This window comes from Puntigrus tetrazona, chromosome 10 (assembly GCF_018831695.1).
Source record: "Puntigrus tetrazona isolate hp1 chromosome 10, ASM1883169v1, whole genome shotgun sequence".
NCBI classification, from domain to species: domain Eukaryota; kingdom Metazoa; phylum Chordata; class Actinopteri; order Cypriniformes; family Cyprinidae; genus Puntigrus; species Puntigrus tetrazona.
In genome coordinates, this window is record NC_056708.1 from 2,621,442 (window position 1) to 2,636,826 (window position 15,385).

General features: G+C 37.8%; 1 protein-coding gene across 1 annotated transcript in view; it reads left to right on the forward strand.

The window, feature by feature from the left end:
- The window catches only part of cntfr (ciliary neurotrophic factor receptor), a 116,629-nt gene that overhangs the window by 32,346 nt on the left and 68,898 nt on the right, over positions 1 to 15,385 (forward strand). The gene's annotated exons all lie outside the window — the stretch shown is intronic.

Here is a 15,385-nt window from a genome sequence, read left to right on the forward strand (position 1 = left end):
TTTATGCCATTAAGTTCAAAGGAAAGCAAGCCCAGAGAAGATAGTGCCATCAATCAGTCTAATGCATCTGGGAGAAAATGTGTATACAGACAATGCACAAGATGCTAAATTTGATCTGAAATGGTTGTCTTAGTCTTTCGCTTTCTCGCAAGGTCTAGCGTGCGTTTCATCAGCCTCGCTTTCAAGTTTGTCGTAAGGGCTGAGTGCTCTGTTCTATTCTAGAGTAATTCTTATTCTCAGAAACCTTGCATATGTTGTTTCCTCTTAATTCGTGCCAGCTGCATGCATGCGGCTGTTTATATGTGCAAATATTCTGTGCATCCCATTGCGTAATTCAGGGTTAATGTGTCGATTGCCATGTCACGCATGCCAGGTGCGCCTTGCCAATTTCCAATTCAGCTCAGGCAGTCGTTGTGGAATATTCTACATTATCTCTGCACCGCAAAATATCCCAATACATTTTAACAAGCAAGCGAATTAGGGTGGTTAAATGAATGAACGATCTGAAGGCTATCGCTACACAGCGGAATAGTTTAGTCCAGATGGGTTGCTTGTGGATTCCTCTGGCACGGGGGACGAATGGACGGCTGCCTGTTTCCTGCCAAACACGGCGCTGCCATTGGTTCCATGGCTCTCCTTTCCAGAATGCTCTCTGTGACATTACTTCCTAATGAGCGTGTCAATTAGACTTAGGCAAAAGCTCCAGATGGCTGTTGTATGGTCAAGACTGTGTGTTGATACAATGGAGGTCCAGATGCATGGGCTCATGAAGCAAAGTACAGGAGATGAGAGATGCCAGGACTGTAAGTTGTTTTCATCCCAATGGATGTATATCTTGTGTGAAGCGTACCATCGTCACTATCTGCTGAGATATATACATTTAGTAATTTGCAGAGTTGGGAATGGAGAACAGGTTATCCGGTTCTTGAACATCTGTGTTAAAATAAATGTTTTAATTGAGTTGTACTTGAATGTGATGAAAGAGAAAGACTGGCTGCCTTGAAATAATTCAGAGGCAATGAATAGACATATTTCTATTGCATTGATCTATCTTGTCTCGCGGTGACCAATTGACTAGCAGATTAATTTTAATAAATGACTCTCAATCGTATATGTCTGAAGCAAATCAGTCTTATCCAATGAATCATTCAGAAGAGCTATTCATTTAGTTGACCCTGACTCGGTTTTGACTTTTGGATATATCCAAGCCAATTTACACTCACACATCTGGTATTTCCATCTCATGTACTAATATAATCTTTATTGGAATGAACTGAAAATGAATTTGTTAAACTGAATCGTTAATTTCTTTCCCTAAGGAGTAATTAGCCATTCAGCTGATGCGTTTAACCAAATAAATGCTTAATGTTTATTAAAAGCACAGACCTTCAGGTTAAACATCTTGATCAAGGACATCATGGCTACACACTGATCCTTCTGGAGTCCTGCTTTTCGGTAACAAGGCCGGATATTTAGCTTCTGCATGTGCAAATGGCATGTGGTCACTTTTAATTGCAGAATTTTTTTTCTGATGATAATGACTTTGGGGAGTGTTAATAAGTGTTATAGTCAGGTTGTCTTGGTAATTATGCGATGGTAGATGCTAATGCACTATTGTGCTGTTAAGTTAGCTAATTATCTAAGCAGAGCTCAAATAGCCATCAGTGCAAACGCATGAGCAGGTTTCATCTGGCTTGTGATTTGATTTGCTTATCTGACAGAGCGTGAAGACAGTGCTCAAGGAAAAGTCATTTTGTTGCATGCCGCTTACTTTAATTTGACAAAGTGTTTTTTATTCTTTTTCTACAGTGATATCTCAAATGACCCCAGATTAAACTCCAGAACATGGCCTCCGGTTGCCAGAAATAATACATTAGAAGACATCTGGGCTCAGTGTGTGTTGTTGTGGTTTCGATACAATTTCCCATAGCATTTAGTGAAACCAAAGAAGATAACTGAACCAAAACATACATATAAATGGAGAATATTTCGTTTTAATGGATAAAGAAAAGAATGCCATTACTTGGAATGTTATAATGACCTCATGTAACAAGCTTTCAGGGACACAGGGAGATGAATATAGCATATTAGCTAATGATGTTCTACATAAAACACTGAATAATAGAAGTAATCATTTTAACAATCTGTTTTTTTTTTGTTTTTTTTTTTTGTTTGTTTTTGAAAAGTAAAAGCAGAGGGCTCGAATCAGCTACACATGCCAAAGTTTTGCACATCTAATGAAACGATGATTGTATGGAATATGGGTGAATACTGTGAAAAAGACACAGATACATATATATATATATATTTCTATCTTAATAAAAAGATGGGACAGGACGAATTAACAATATGCAATTTTATAAGAGTGTTATTTAGTTTAAAAAGCATATTTCAGCATAAGACTCTTTTAGACTTTTTACACTATATAGATATACAGCAAACGGCTCTGTTCTGACACCATATTCATAATTGGGTGGTTTTTAGTGCTCATTCTGTCCCTGTGAACAATGCAAATTTAGTCTTGCTTTCATTATGTGCTTGTTTGGAGGAGAAACGAGACAATTTTAGTGTATAAAAGCCAATATATTTCTCAACTAGATTGTCTTTGCCATATTATAAAACTTTTTTATTTTGCTTGCTAGAGTAATGGGAATTCGGTTTGCTGGCATTAGCATGAAATATCAGTGCCCTCTCTCTCTTTTCATACTGCTCACGCAATCTTGACATTTTTAAAGCAATTTCTCTCTTTTCTCTCTCTCTCTCTTTCTCTTTTTCTGTCTCTAGCGCTCTCTGTTTAGGCAAATCTCGTTGCTTTTCAAGAACACCCCATGCGTTCCACACTCGAATTGGTTGAACGACCCTCAATCGCGTAATTTATTTACCCCCCCCTCACCTTACTTTTAACTTAATTAGTTTGGTCAAACAGTTTCCTTCCGAAGATTTTTTTTTTTTCCGCAGTTAATCCCCTGCAGTTATTGTTCCATACTGCTAGTCCCGACTGAAGTTTGTGGGCTGTTCACGTCTTATATTAATACAAGTCCCCCATGTCTTTAATCCACTGCTTCCCATGCTCCTTTGTTGAATACATTTATTTAACGCCTACCATTGGGCTAGGGCTGGGAAAGAGCGGTCTAGCCACAGCGGCGCTTTGGTTGTTTTGTAAATCTAGAAAGCGCTGCTCAATGTGGCCATAAACACATTTCTCGTGCTCCCCCGTCACGTGCTACAGTACCTTTCCGTCGCAGGTCATCTTTTCTCCCTCCCCAGCATTAACTTACAATGACTTGCAGAATATCAGCGCTGTAAACCTGTAATTGCTTTCCTTGTCTCTGGTCCCAAGTGGTTCTTTATGCCGAAGGATCCATCTCACTCCCATTTAAAGGAGGGTTCCCTTTCATCCGTGCCTGGGATGTGTAATGATAATATGAAACCGGATTTAGCCTCGGTTTCACTGAGTGCTGTCTTGGCAGCGGTTGCCTCCCTTACTGTTTTTATTGATGATGCTCTCTATGTATCACGGGTCTCATATCACCCATGGGCTGTCCTCTAATATACCTGAGTGTAAACCAAGCCCCATGTGAGAGTAAAGGTCATAACTCAAAGGGTTATTTAATAATGCAACAAAGGGACACGCATTTACCAAGGCACAGCTATAAGAAACGTTACTGGGCCACATTCCAGGTTATATATTTGATGGAAATGTGCATGTTGTTTGAAAAACCTGCTCAAACCTGCATCATTTTGCATCTAATCATTTTAGCACTTTCTATAATATTTGATCTGTGGTTGTCATCCTGTTAAATGTGCTGAAAAAACGTTTATCGTACAATATATTACTGTGATTTTTATTGCAAATTACATATTTAAAAAAAAAAAAAAAAAAAAAAATATATATATATATATATATATATATATATATATATATATATATATATATATATATATGACAAAATATTAAAACAACGAAACTTAACGAAAATTAAGTTTTAATCTGACATTATTATAAACCGCACTTTAAAATTGTACTCAAGTGAATTATAGACATCACAATCGTGTCTTTCTTTCATATTGAATATTACATTATCTACATGTATAATCGTAGTATTTGCAATATACTAAAATTGCGGTCTTTTTCACAAACGTTTACTTCCTCAATCCACATTCTCGGACTGATCATGAATTAATTGGGGCACATTATTTGAACCAAATTTCTGCATAATCTTTGATCAAAATAATTTCCTCCTCTTACTGCGTCACCTTTTGGATGACGATGTGAATCTCTCTTGCTTTTCAACCCCTTTCCCCCAACCATCTGGCTCCATTCTGGTCATCCCGCCCTACATTTGTCCCATTTCATGCCTTGATTTCCCTCAGTAAAAATGGGTTGCGAACAGCATTTCATGTTGACTTTAAACCAAAAACCATCTTATAAACAATCGGGCTATTTCGAGGCAAGTTTCATTCATGCAAAGCTGTGTACCGTTGCGGCACATTGAACTGATTTGTACGAATTAGAAAATGACTCATGTGCCAATAGCAGAAAATCATTTAGCTTTTTTGACAGGCAGACATCTTCAGCTCACAGGATCTTAATTTGGTGTACACAGTAAAGGCCATTATTGCGTCTGCTCCAATATAATCTTCCATTTAACAAAAGAAACTTTGCGAGTGGAGACCTTTCTCAGAGACTTGTCAGAATGATGAATGGTGCGCGACATGATCTGAAAAAGATCAAGGGCTTCGTTTGTCTGAAAGGCAGGGATGCAAAAGGCAGGGGCTTGCTGTCTAATCCTAGAAAAGCCGCCATGAAATCTGGATCTCGATTGGCTTCGCCTGCCTTTATTCTAAATGCACAGGGGAAAGTTGACGGTTCCACCTTTATAATCCACTCACAGATCACGCAAGCGAGAATTTCCCTTGTCATTCATCAAATATCATTTTTGAAAGCAACAACTCAGATTCAAAATCCTTTTTTGGGGGGGCCTAATTAGACTGTACATTAGTTGTTATATAGGAAAATGACTTATTTGGCTGCCTAACGAGTTGTATGCTAATCTTCCGTAGTGCATTATGGAATACCGCTGAGTAAATAGAACGGGGACAGATTAATCTCAAATTGATTAAAATGTCATTTAAATTTCTCATCATTTAGGCTTACATCTGAGCCAAGTTCAGTCAGCTCTGCGTGAGAGATGTGTGGTTAAAACTTAATGTCGTAGATAGATCTACCTGTGTTGAAGTTTATGTCATACTTCGCCCAAAGTCCCTGAGGATGTTGGTGAAAGAGTAATTAAGGACTAAATTACCCACAAATCCCTCTTAAAGAATCTTCTTCTCCATCCGTAATGGCTTTTTGTTTGGTGTAATGTATGATCTGTCACTAAATTAAAGTTTCTAGTCTTATTCAACAGATATAAAATGCAGATATTTTAAAGGGATAATCGGAACCACTGCTACGATTGCTACGGCGAATCGATTTATTATTCATAGCATTGTTGTCAGTTACCCCACATAATAATTTTTTTTTCCGAACGAACCAACCACGAGGTGACCTGACCAGATATGCACTCATATGCACTAAACAGACTAGCTTTAGCAAATTTGTGCATCTTGTTTGCATCCTGTCTTTAAACGGAGCTCAACCTGTTTTTGCTTTGTTAATACACACGTTTAATGATGTGCATTAATTATTATTATACATAGATAATACATATAGTAAGCAGTTTACAATTTTTTACAATTTTAATAATTGCATTTCCATACTTTATTAATGATCAAATTATTACATTATTTACAAACCAGTTATTTAGGAGATGTCATTTATAAGTGCATTTATAAATGCCTTGCTCTTGATTTATAAGCATATCTATTACAAAAGAGATTTAAAGGCTCATTTATCTTCCGAACAGAAAAAGTTGAACAAACACAACACAGAACGGAACACAGAAATATTATTTTTAAGATGCAAATGAAACAGTACAGAAAAACAGCAAAGAAAAACAAGTATACAGTTTTTTTGCATCTTGAAATGAATAGTTCTGTATCCCTCTGTGTTGTGTTAGATTTTTTTCTTTCTGTTAAGAAAACAACTGAGTCTTTAAATCTCCTTGTAATAGATATGTTTATAAATCAGAAACAAGGATTTATAGATGCACTTGTCAACTGCTTAATAATGCATAATAATGTTGGAATGGTTTATAAAAAATTAATTGTCTATTTACTATTTCTTAACTAATGATTCATAGCATGCACTTATTATAAAGTGCTACCTTTAATTTAACTTAAACTTATAGTTACAAAACTAGCAACCACTGCAAAAACATTCATTAGGTCTCAGTTTTCCAAAGGAGAGAGAGAAACGTAATAATAATAATAATAATAATAATAATAATAATAGTAATATAAATGCAATCAGTTGCCCATGGATAAAAGCAAGACCCAACCTCTACTCTGTTACACTAGGACATTTGTCACATTACTTAAGAAAAATTGCTTGCTCCATGCTTGCAATAGGCATCCATGGCAATAATGTGCATTTCAGCACAATGTCCTCATGAGAGAGCACAGAAAAAAAAGCACATAAACATCATATTTTCTTTGTTAAATCTTTGAACGATTATTTCCCCACCATTTGGCATCGATCAAAGTCACACCAGTACTCAAAACGCTAACATTTCCTTCCAGACCAAACTCAGTGTGCAAATGTTACAAGTCTCAACAGGCAAAAATACAGTGAATGTCAGGGTGAGAGACCTGTGCTCACCTGTCTCTCTCTCTCTCTATTCCCTGAGCTCACACCTTTGGAACAATCCAGAATTCACATGACAGGATCATTCGATCCATGTTTGAGTTCAGCGAGCACACCTTACAACCCGGAGCCTTGATAAAAACATAACTTTGACTCTTATAAAAAAGAAGGTAGATTTCCTTACTTCCATCACACCTCAGTTTTAGTTTGTATTGTATCGATTTTTTTTGTTGCCCCAACCATATCATATACTCTGCTCCCAATAAAAGTAATGTAAAATAAAAAAAGAGAAAACATTGTCACCAACCTTTTTACTTAAGTTTACTTTTTACTTAATTATTCTAAGACTCGAGTGAAGATAAATAAATAAATCAATAAATAGTTAAGGTTATGTCAATAATGATTAAAGAAGTAATTCTGGGGTGAGAGCATTAACCTAACATATTTCCTTTCTTAGCATATCACTTTCTGTACATTGCACCTTCTACCAAAAAAAAATATTTAGAATAAGCCTCAGATTTGTGCACATAATCACATTTAGCTGCCAGTAATCTTTAGTTTATCATCCTCTACAAGCCTATTATTAGCATTTTGCTCTTTAAGACTGAATATATGTAGTTGTCGCCTTAAAGATTTATTTGCGCTTGATCTGACTCTTATTATGACTTTAATTAACCAAAAATGTTATGTAAAATCAATATTTCGTTATTTAAATTATTATTCATATATATATATATATATATATATATATATATATATATATATATATATATATATATATATATATATATATTTATTATTATTTTTTTAATTTACATGATTTTTTTTTTATAAAATAAATTAAACATTTCAGTGTGTTAATCATGAAAGACCACAAAAAATAAACAGCTAATCAAATAAAAACACTCAGTTTGCTACGTAGCCCTGCACTCACAGAAATTGCAATTCTCTTTATAAAGAAATGTTTATAGTTATGCAATACAGCCAAGCCGAGTCATCGGCTCTAAGCCAAGATATGAAGCAAAATGCATGCATCCCCTCTTCCTCTCTCTGTAGCTGTAAACCATGTTCGGAGGGATCGATGCTCTCTCCGATAGAGCAGCTAATGCACTGTGAGCTGATTTTGCTCAACATGACAGCAGCGGCTCTGCTTGTGTGTGGTGTTTATTACTGACCAAACAGGAAGAACGAGGAGAAAAGGGTTATTCAGATATTCTTGGCTTTCTGTCCAGTAATGGCTGAAATGTTAGACAATCGGGGTAAACAAATATAACAGAGCTGTTCGGTTATTATAATATTTACATACCTTGTAATCAATGTCATTTCCGCATGGTTGGTAATTGCATCGAAAAAGCATTATTCAGAACGGAGTTATTCTATGCATCGAACATATGTCCGTCTTTGGTGGTGAATGATATGTAAGCGATACCTAATCTATGCCTTTTGGATTTCTCTTAAAGAAAGAACTAATCCTCACCTCAAACCATCAAAATGCTAATATCCTTTCTGTTTGAAATGCTAGGAGCTTTCGCTCCCACTAATTTTCCTATTCTGAAAAAGACCTTTCTGAGTAACATGAGAGAGCGAGAGAGATCAATAACTCACTGAAGCTCATTATTTATCAGCCTACAGACTGAAGGCGGCCGAGGAGAGGTGGTGTAAGGATTAGCTAGCATGGCTATCCCTGCCAAACGTAGTCAATAGATGCACAAAAGCGGCCCCAGAAATAAACTCCATTATCCCTCCCTATTAGCATGCTATTAGCAATTATAGATTTTGCTGAGTTGCATCCCTCTGGGTTGAATGCAAACATGCCAGGCGCCTTGTCTAAGTTCAGTCATAATATACACGGCCAAACGTGATCACAGAAGTGGCCCGAAACTCCCCAAAGTCAACACAGCTTTGTGGCAAAAATATCAATATTAATGATCCCTCACTTATTTACTCATGCATGTCATCATTTCGGATTTTGGTCGCGCTGTTCCATTCCATGATATGGTCGTTAATGAGTGGGAGACTACACCACCGGCTTGACTTTGAGAGCAATGACAATAAGAGTCAGCGGATCAATAAACTAATTCCTAAGTTTTTTAGACAGGCCTTCTCCAATATGTGTGAAATGTAATTGTCAATTGCACTCTGGCGAGCCGGAGCTCAGCTGGAGTGGGCATACTAAGTCAAACACCTGTCACTTGGGAAGGCTTTGTGCTCAAAAGGAGGGCGGTTATTATGCAGCATGACTGAGTCAAAGGGACGGTCGGACTGCGAGACATGATCTGGGTCTCTTTTTTCTTGAAGCAAGAACTGTCAGTATCTATTGAATCAACTTGTAATATGCGCCACAGTGACTGAATTTAAGGTTCCTTTGAGCCAAAGTGGCCTTTGCTTTCAGAATATGCCTGCACTGTGGCCTCCTGTCTTCTGGAAGCGAGACTGCTCAATAAATTTCTAGCACGCTTCAGACCCATTGTTTGTTACAGCAACAGTTTCATTGACGGCAGACTCTGTAGTTCACTCTACTGTACAGTCCGACACAGCAAAGAGGTTGCTGATTAACATCTTTGTGATGTCGAGTCAGGAGTTGCCCATCAAGGTGAAAAGACCCACGGCAGTTGCACTCAGTGATGCAAGAGAGTTGTCTGTCTCTGTCAGCACAAATCGATGGACTCTATCAGAGCGAAAAGTGCACACACACCGATTTCCAGGTTGGTGGTGTAATTGTGTTGAATTAGGAGGATGTTGTTTGTGATTTCGGGTCTTTGCGAAAATGAAATCTGAAATGAAACTGCAAACGGCACCTATGGAAGAAGACATTCCCGCCCGCAAAGCCCATACACAGTGGCTTGAAAAACAATTTGTGTTTATATCACATCAGCAAACTTTGCCTCTCTTCCAAATGGTGACCACGGCTCATGCAGTTCTCATTTGACTCCACACTGGAATGACGTAATGTTGCATGGACTGTTGGGTATCACCATGAAGTCCACATCAGTTCACAAAAGAGCACATTAGGGGGGCATCAACCCAGGCACCGGTAGGTGCCCTTTTGAACCACAAATTGCCAATTTGGACACCCAGTGCTCTTTGTAACCCTGTGGTCACACACAGAGAGCCTTTGTTAGTGTGTAGTCTGGCCAGATTGTAAGTTCACGTCATTTAGGTCATGCCGTTTATCTGAGGTATCATTTGACCAACTATGTTAATGGTTTTACTGAACTTCATCAAGTTGGTATTAAAAACTACCCAGACCTTCAGCTAGACAATAGAAGGACTGGAAACCTTGGCTGGAAATCACGTTTAATTTTGTGCCGCATGAAAATGTCCCCAGACCAGTGCAGAAAATCCACTGTATGCTGTGAAGGTGACATATTTCATAGACTTTTGAAAATCCAGTATTTAGTTTATCCTGATAAGTGCGCACCGTGTGGTAAACTTGTTTGTTTTCTTCCATGATGGGGTTTGGCATCATAGTATCTGTGTTTCCAGTTGTTAAAGATTGTGACACACTCTTCTTCTCAGTTGATGACTTTGAAACTCCTGAAGTGTTTCCAATTTTGGATGTCGTATGCATCACATGGTTCGTGGGCGTGATGTCTGAGGCAAAAACTTGTCGATACTGCAAGACATTTCATATAAAGATTTTTAACCTTATCTCATGAAGCTCAAACTTTTTTGGAGTGCTGGAAAGTGACCAACCACCACAGTAGAATAATCTCCCACATGTGTAATTTAGGTATCTGGCAAGGAAAGACGATGTGAGTGTGGACTGGCTTTAATTGATTGTATGGCTAATGAGCACTGAGAGGAGAAGGAAGCTGGGAATAGAATCCTAATGACTCTGTCAGAGTGGTGATGAGAGGAGCACCTCACCAGGGCCCTGCCTTACAGCTCACACAAGGCCCCTGGGCAAATTTCCAATGGTTTCAGCTAGCTGTAGGACACCGGCCTCTGGGGTGTGAACATGAAGGTGTGAAAGGAGAGAGTTCACCAAACAGATTCTGGTACAGTGTAGTACAGATGACACCAGAGTGTCCACACAGTCATGTAATATTCTTAAATGTATTTAGTGACAGTGATTTGCCCATGAGGGCAGCTGTAGAAAAAGTAGCACGACAGATGATGTTTTCGACTAAACTCTGTTATATATTTGTGCAAAATTGTCTGTGCCTTGAGGGAAATTACAAAAATAATGGAGGCCATGTTGCGTGACATACCCTTATCCTTAAAACCTCTAAAAACCTACGCAAGGTCAAAGAAAATACAGTTCAGACTGCACTAAATATGGGTTTACTTGCAAAAAACATGACTTGTACTAACCATAATGTTGGGTCACAAGTGAATGTCCAGTGTAAAATATGAGTCCGGATGTAAAGTCATTTTAGAGCAACCGATTTAGCAAATAATGTGTTTGAAGCTACTTTAATAAATGCTAAGGGGCTAAGTTCACCCAAAAATGAAAATTACCCAGTGATTTACTCACCCTCTGAAAATCTTGACCGCTATTCACTGCCATTATAAAGTTTGGAAGAGCCATGATATTGTTTAATATAATTAATATTTGTATGAAAGATGAAAGTCAAACACATCTAGGGTTGCTTGAGGGTGAGCAAATAATGGGGTAATTTTCAATTTTGGGTGAACTGTGACTTTAAGGGGACATTTCCTCTTATGTGAACCACGGTTAAGTTCATTATAAACACAATGCTAATAAAATCATGCAGGGTTTAATATGTCAACAATTTAAGTACCCAACTCATATTTAAAAATGTTAATATCTTTCTTTGCAAATTGTACTTACACTAATGTTTCAGTCATTGGCTTTTTCTGGCATATTTGGTCCTTTGAACAAAAAAAGAGAACACCACTGCCTAAGAACTGAGTAAGTGGTGAGGTTTCACAGTTGACATCTGCCAGGCCGACGGACAGAAATGATCAGAGAAGGACAGAGCCACTGTGGTATTTCGGGTTTGAAGGACTCTTGGAGGCAAATAATTATTTTGCTAGTGGGCAGAAAATGTCCTGGCTTCAGGGCTAACCACCTGTCAGTTTATTGATGCTCTCTTCTCCTTCTCTTATTTCTGTATTTCTTTCTCCCGGTCTTCTCTTTAAGTTGTTTTCCACATTTCTAGCTTGGTATATCACATCAGAATAGCATCATAAACAGTTGGCTTTGGTTTCGGTAGTTTGTCTAAGGAACAGATGTTGCTTTTGCACAGAGGTGGCAGAAGCAGACCCCTGTACCACCACAGGGCATTACGCCCGCCAATTGCCAGCTGGAACCTTTGAACCCGAACTATCTGAATGGCTGATTCTGTCAAACATCTGTTTCCCTCCCAAGCACTGTTATTTTTATTTATAGACTTTGTTACATTGACAAATTAACCTTTTTTCTCCTGTGGCCATTTGTGATGTGGTTAAGCATAAATACCATCCAATCAGAAGAACGAAGTGCCAAGGACAGCTGGACCAATAGAAGACACTCTACTTTTTCGTTGGATAGCCGGTTGGCTGATAATGAGCTGTGATCCATGGATCTTCCCAAAGCCTTAGAAGATTGAAAATGCTGCCTTCGTCTGTGATTCTGAGGGGAGAAAGGGAGAAACAAAGTGTCCTAGACCATTAGCCTAGGCTCTGCATGACAGATGTTCTCTTTAGGCCAGTAAACCGATAGAAAAAGGATAATTACATCACAAGTCACAGATCACTGAGTCACTGTCAAGAGACCCCGTACCGCTTCTTCTTAGCGATGACTTTCTAAAGACTGATGCATTTTGGGCCCACGGACATTAGCAAGAGTAATGTCTGCAGGACTTAATCATTCCCAAAAATGAGATGGGAGTTTATGACTTCATTTGATGATATCAAAATAATTTTTATAGCCAGTATACTTGGTGGCCACCAAGGTACATTTTAGTCGTTCAGGTCCAGCTGCTTCCAAAGTTCGATGTCTAAACGCCTAATGTCAGAATCCCCAGTAAAATGGGCGTTATTGCTTCTCGGAATGCTTAATTCACCGCTTAAAATATCTTTGAAGTACTGAGTGCTGGTACCTTAACACTTGCTCTTTTGTTTATCCATTGCTTAAATGATGTAAACAACGCTATCCTTATCCAGTACTTTACAAATACACACACTCAAGTCAGCACACACACACACAAACCTCTTACAGAGGGTAAAAGCATCTTGTGTGCATTCCGCTATAGGGTGTCTGCTTATTTAGTCTCCCCGTAATGTCCCAGTTGGTTCAGTGTGGTTAGCACACAGGGTGGCCAGAGTAAGGACCAGGCCTAAAGCAGGAAGGGTCTATTCATGGGTTCTGCATTTTAAGGTCCTTGTGGAAAAAAAAAGTAAACAGAGTGTTTTTAGCTCCTACATAGTGCTCTGTTTATAGCTAGACCAGTCCCTCTTCAATAACTCATTTAGAATATGAGCTACATATTTACTGCAAAGTGGGATTGTGGGTAAATACCAGCAGCATGCTGTTTGCAGTGGGAATTTCTACTTGCATTTGCACAAAGGCTGATACATGTCATGCAGATGAGTAATGGCAGAGAAAAACAGTGTAAAATCACACCTAACAATCTGTATTACAGCCTATAAAGCAATTCTGTTGATGGCCTACATATTCACATTGGATAATATAGTCATAAAGCGCTTCTTTAATGGGATTGACAGATGAATATTCATTGCATAGGTCCATCTGCACTGTTTTATCATAAAATTGTTAAAGGTGCCATATGCATGATAAACTCTTTATGCCGCATGCTTTAAAATACAGCTGTGCTAAGTTGGCACGGGGAACACAATGGGATCGTAATTAGATTGCAAAAAGAGAATGGCCCAGCATAAATGAACGCTGCATTGCATGCATGCTCTAAATAGATCAGTGATAAATAGTCCAAGATAAGAAAAAGTATTACAAAATATTAAATATTTAAAAGATCTGCCACTTGGAAATTAACTGTTTGTGTTCGTGTTGGTTTTGTATGTTTTAATGATTAGTAATGTATTGAATAGGATTAGGAATGTACTATATATTAATGCAGAATATGCATACTAATAAGCAACTAATAGTGAGAATTATTGCTATCATAATAACACTACTTTTCTGTACAAGTAATAATACTTTTTATATATGTAATTTAAAAACTCCAATAAGTAAAAAGTAACATCATAATTTCATGTTTCTTGACTACATGTGATTTTATTTGTATTATTTCTTATGTTGCTTACAATATTTTATGAATTGTACATGTACACAAATTAGCATTATATTAGCAAAATAATTTTAAGAGACACTTTGACCTTCACATACAGTCATGTGTTCCCTTTATGATATAGTTTAATACCAAACTGATTGATTTAAATATGTGTGGCATAAAAAAAAACTTCAAATATACTTTTTGAACAAACTAGTACTTTTTAAAAACTTCCTACCTTCAACCAACTTAACAAGATGTGTTGTAGCGTAGCGCTAAAGCACTGATCCAGTATTGATCATTGGTCTGTTTTTAAAATAACACCAGCACAGCAGACAGCAGATCACAGCCCCCAGGCTTTGACAGGATTGACATTGCATTTTGCATGCGATTAGGGGTGATGTGACGGGTTGAAATGTCAGGGCTATTGGCTGTATGTGTGCGTGGCTGGGTGCCATTTGCGCTGTTGCATGGGTGCTAATCTGAGAGATCTCTGATACGACTGGATTGATGGAGGGAATTAGTGTCAGGAGGGGTCTTGGATGCAAGACTTTAATTACAGGATGTGACCTCAGAGTTTGTGTGTGTGTGCGCGCATGTGTGTGTCTCAGTAAGAAAACTGGAGCCTTTGTGGAAAATTGATTGAGATTTTATCTTTGGATGTTCGGTCACATTTAAGGCTGGATATTGAATATTCATGATATATTTGAAAGGATTTTGCCGGAAATGCAAATTTAGGAATCATCTGGAATTTCACTGTGGTTTCAATGCAAGCTTTTTATTTGGCCATTAACATTCTTCACAAGCTGTGTGACATTAGAGTAGTTCTCACGTTGCGAGTAGGGTTAAGACAGAAATGCTGTAACACAGCATCAGAATTGAACTTCATTAGTAAAAAAAGCATTAAAGTTGGTAGGTTCAAATAAAATTAAAGTTTTTTTGTTTTGTTTCCCATGTGTCAGTAGTGATATTGGCATTCGATAACTGATTTGCCAGTGTAATGTGTGTTATATATATAAAGATTTTACTGCATGCATGCAATGGTGAGCTATACGTCTTGTCTACGCAACAGCGTTTGCTGTTAGAAAGCATTGATATGCTACTGAAGATTTTCAGAGTTCACTGCCACTGGCAGTGCTATTTGTATTCAACATGTAGACCAATCTCCATATCCTTTAGGCCACATTGATTCATATTGAAGAATGCCTTGGCAAGTTGAGATTTTTTTTGAAGGGATAGTAAAAAAAAAAAAAAAAAAAAACAGATAATAAAAAGTCTTTCCGATTTCCGTCCATCTGTCAGTCAAAGGTGTGGTGGGATTTTCCTGGCTGGTACTGTTTTGTGATACTTCATACCTTCTTTGCGAGTATTCAGTTCAGGCTTTCCAATTTAAATGCAAATTTTACAGGACATCACAAGGAACCTGAGATGGGTGCAA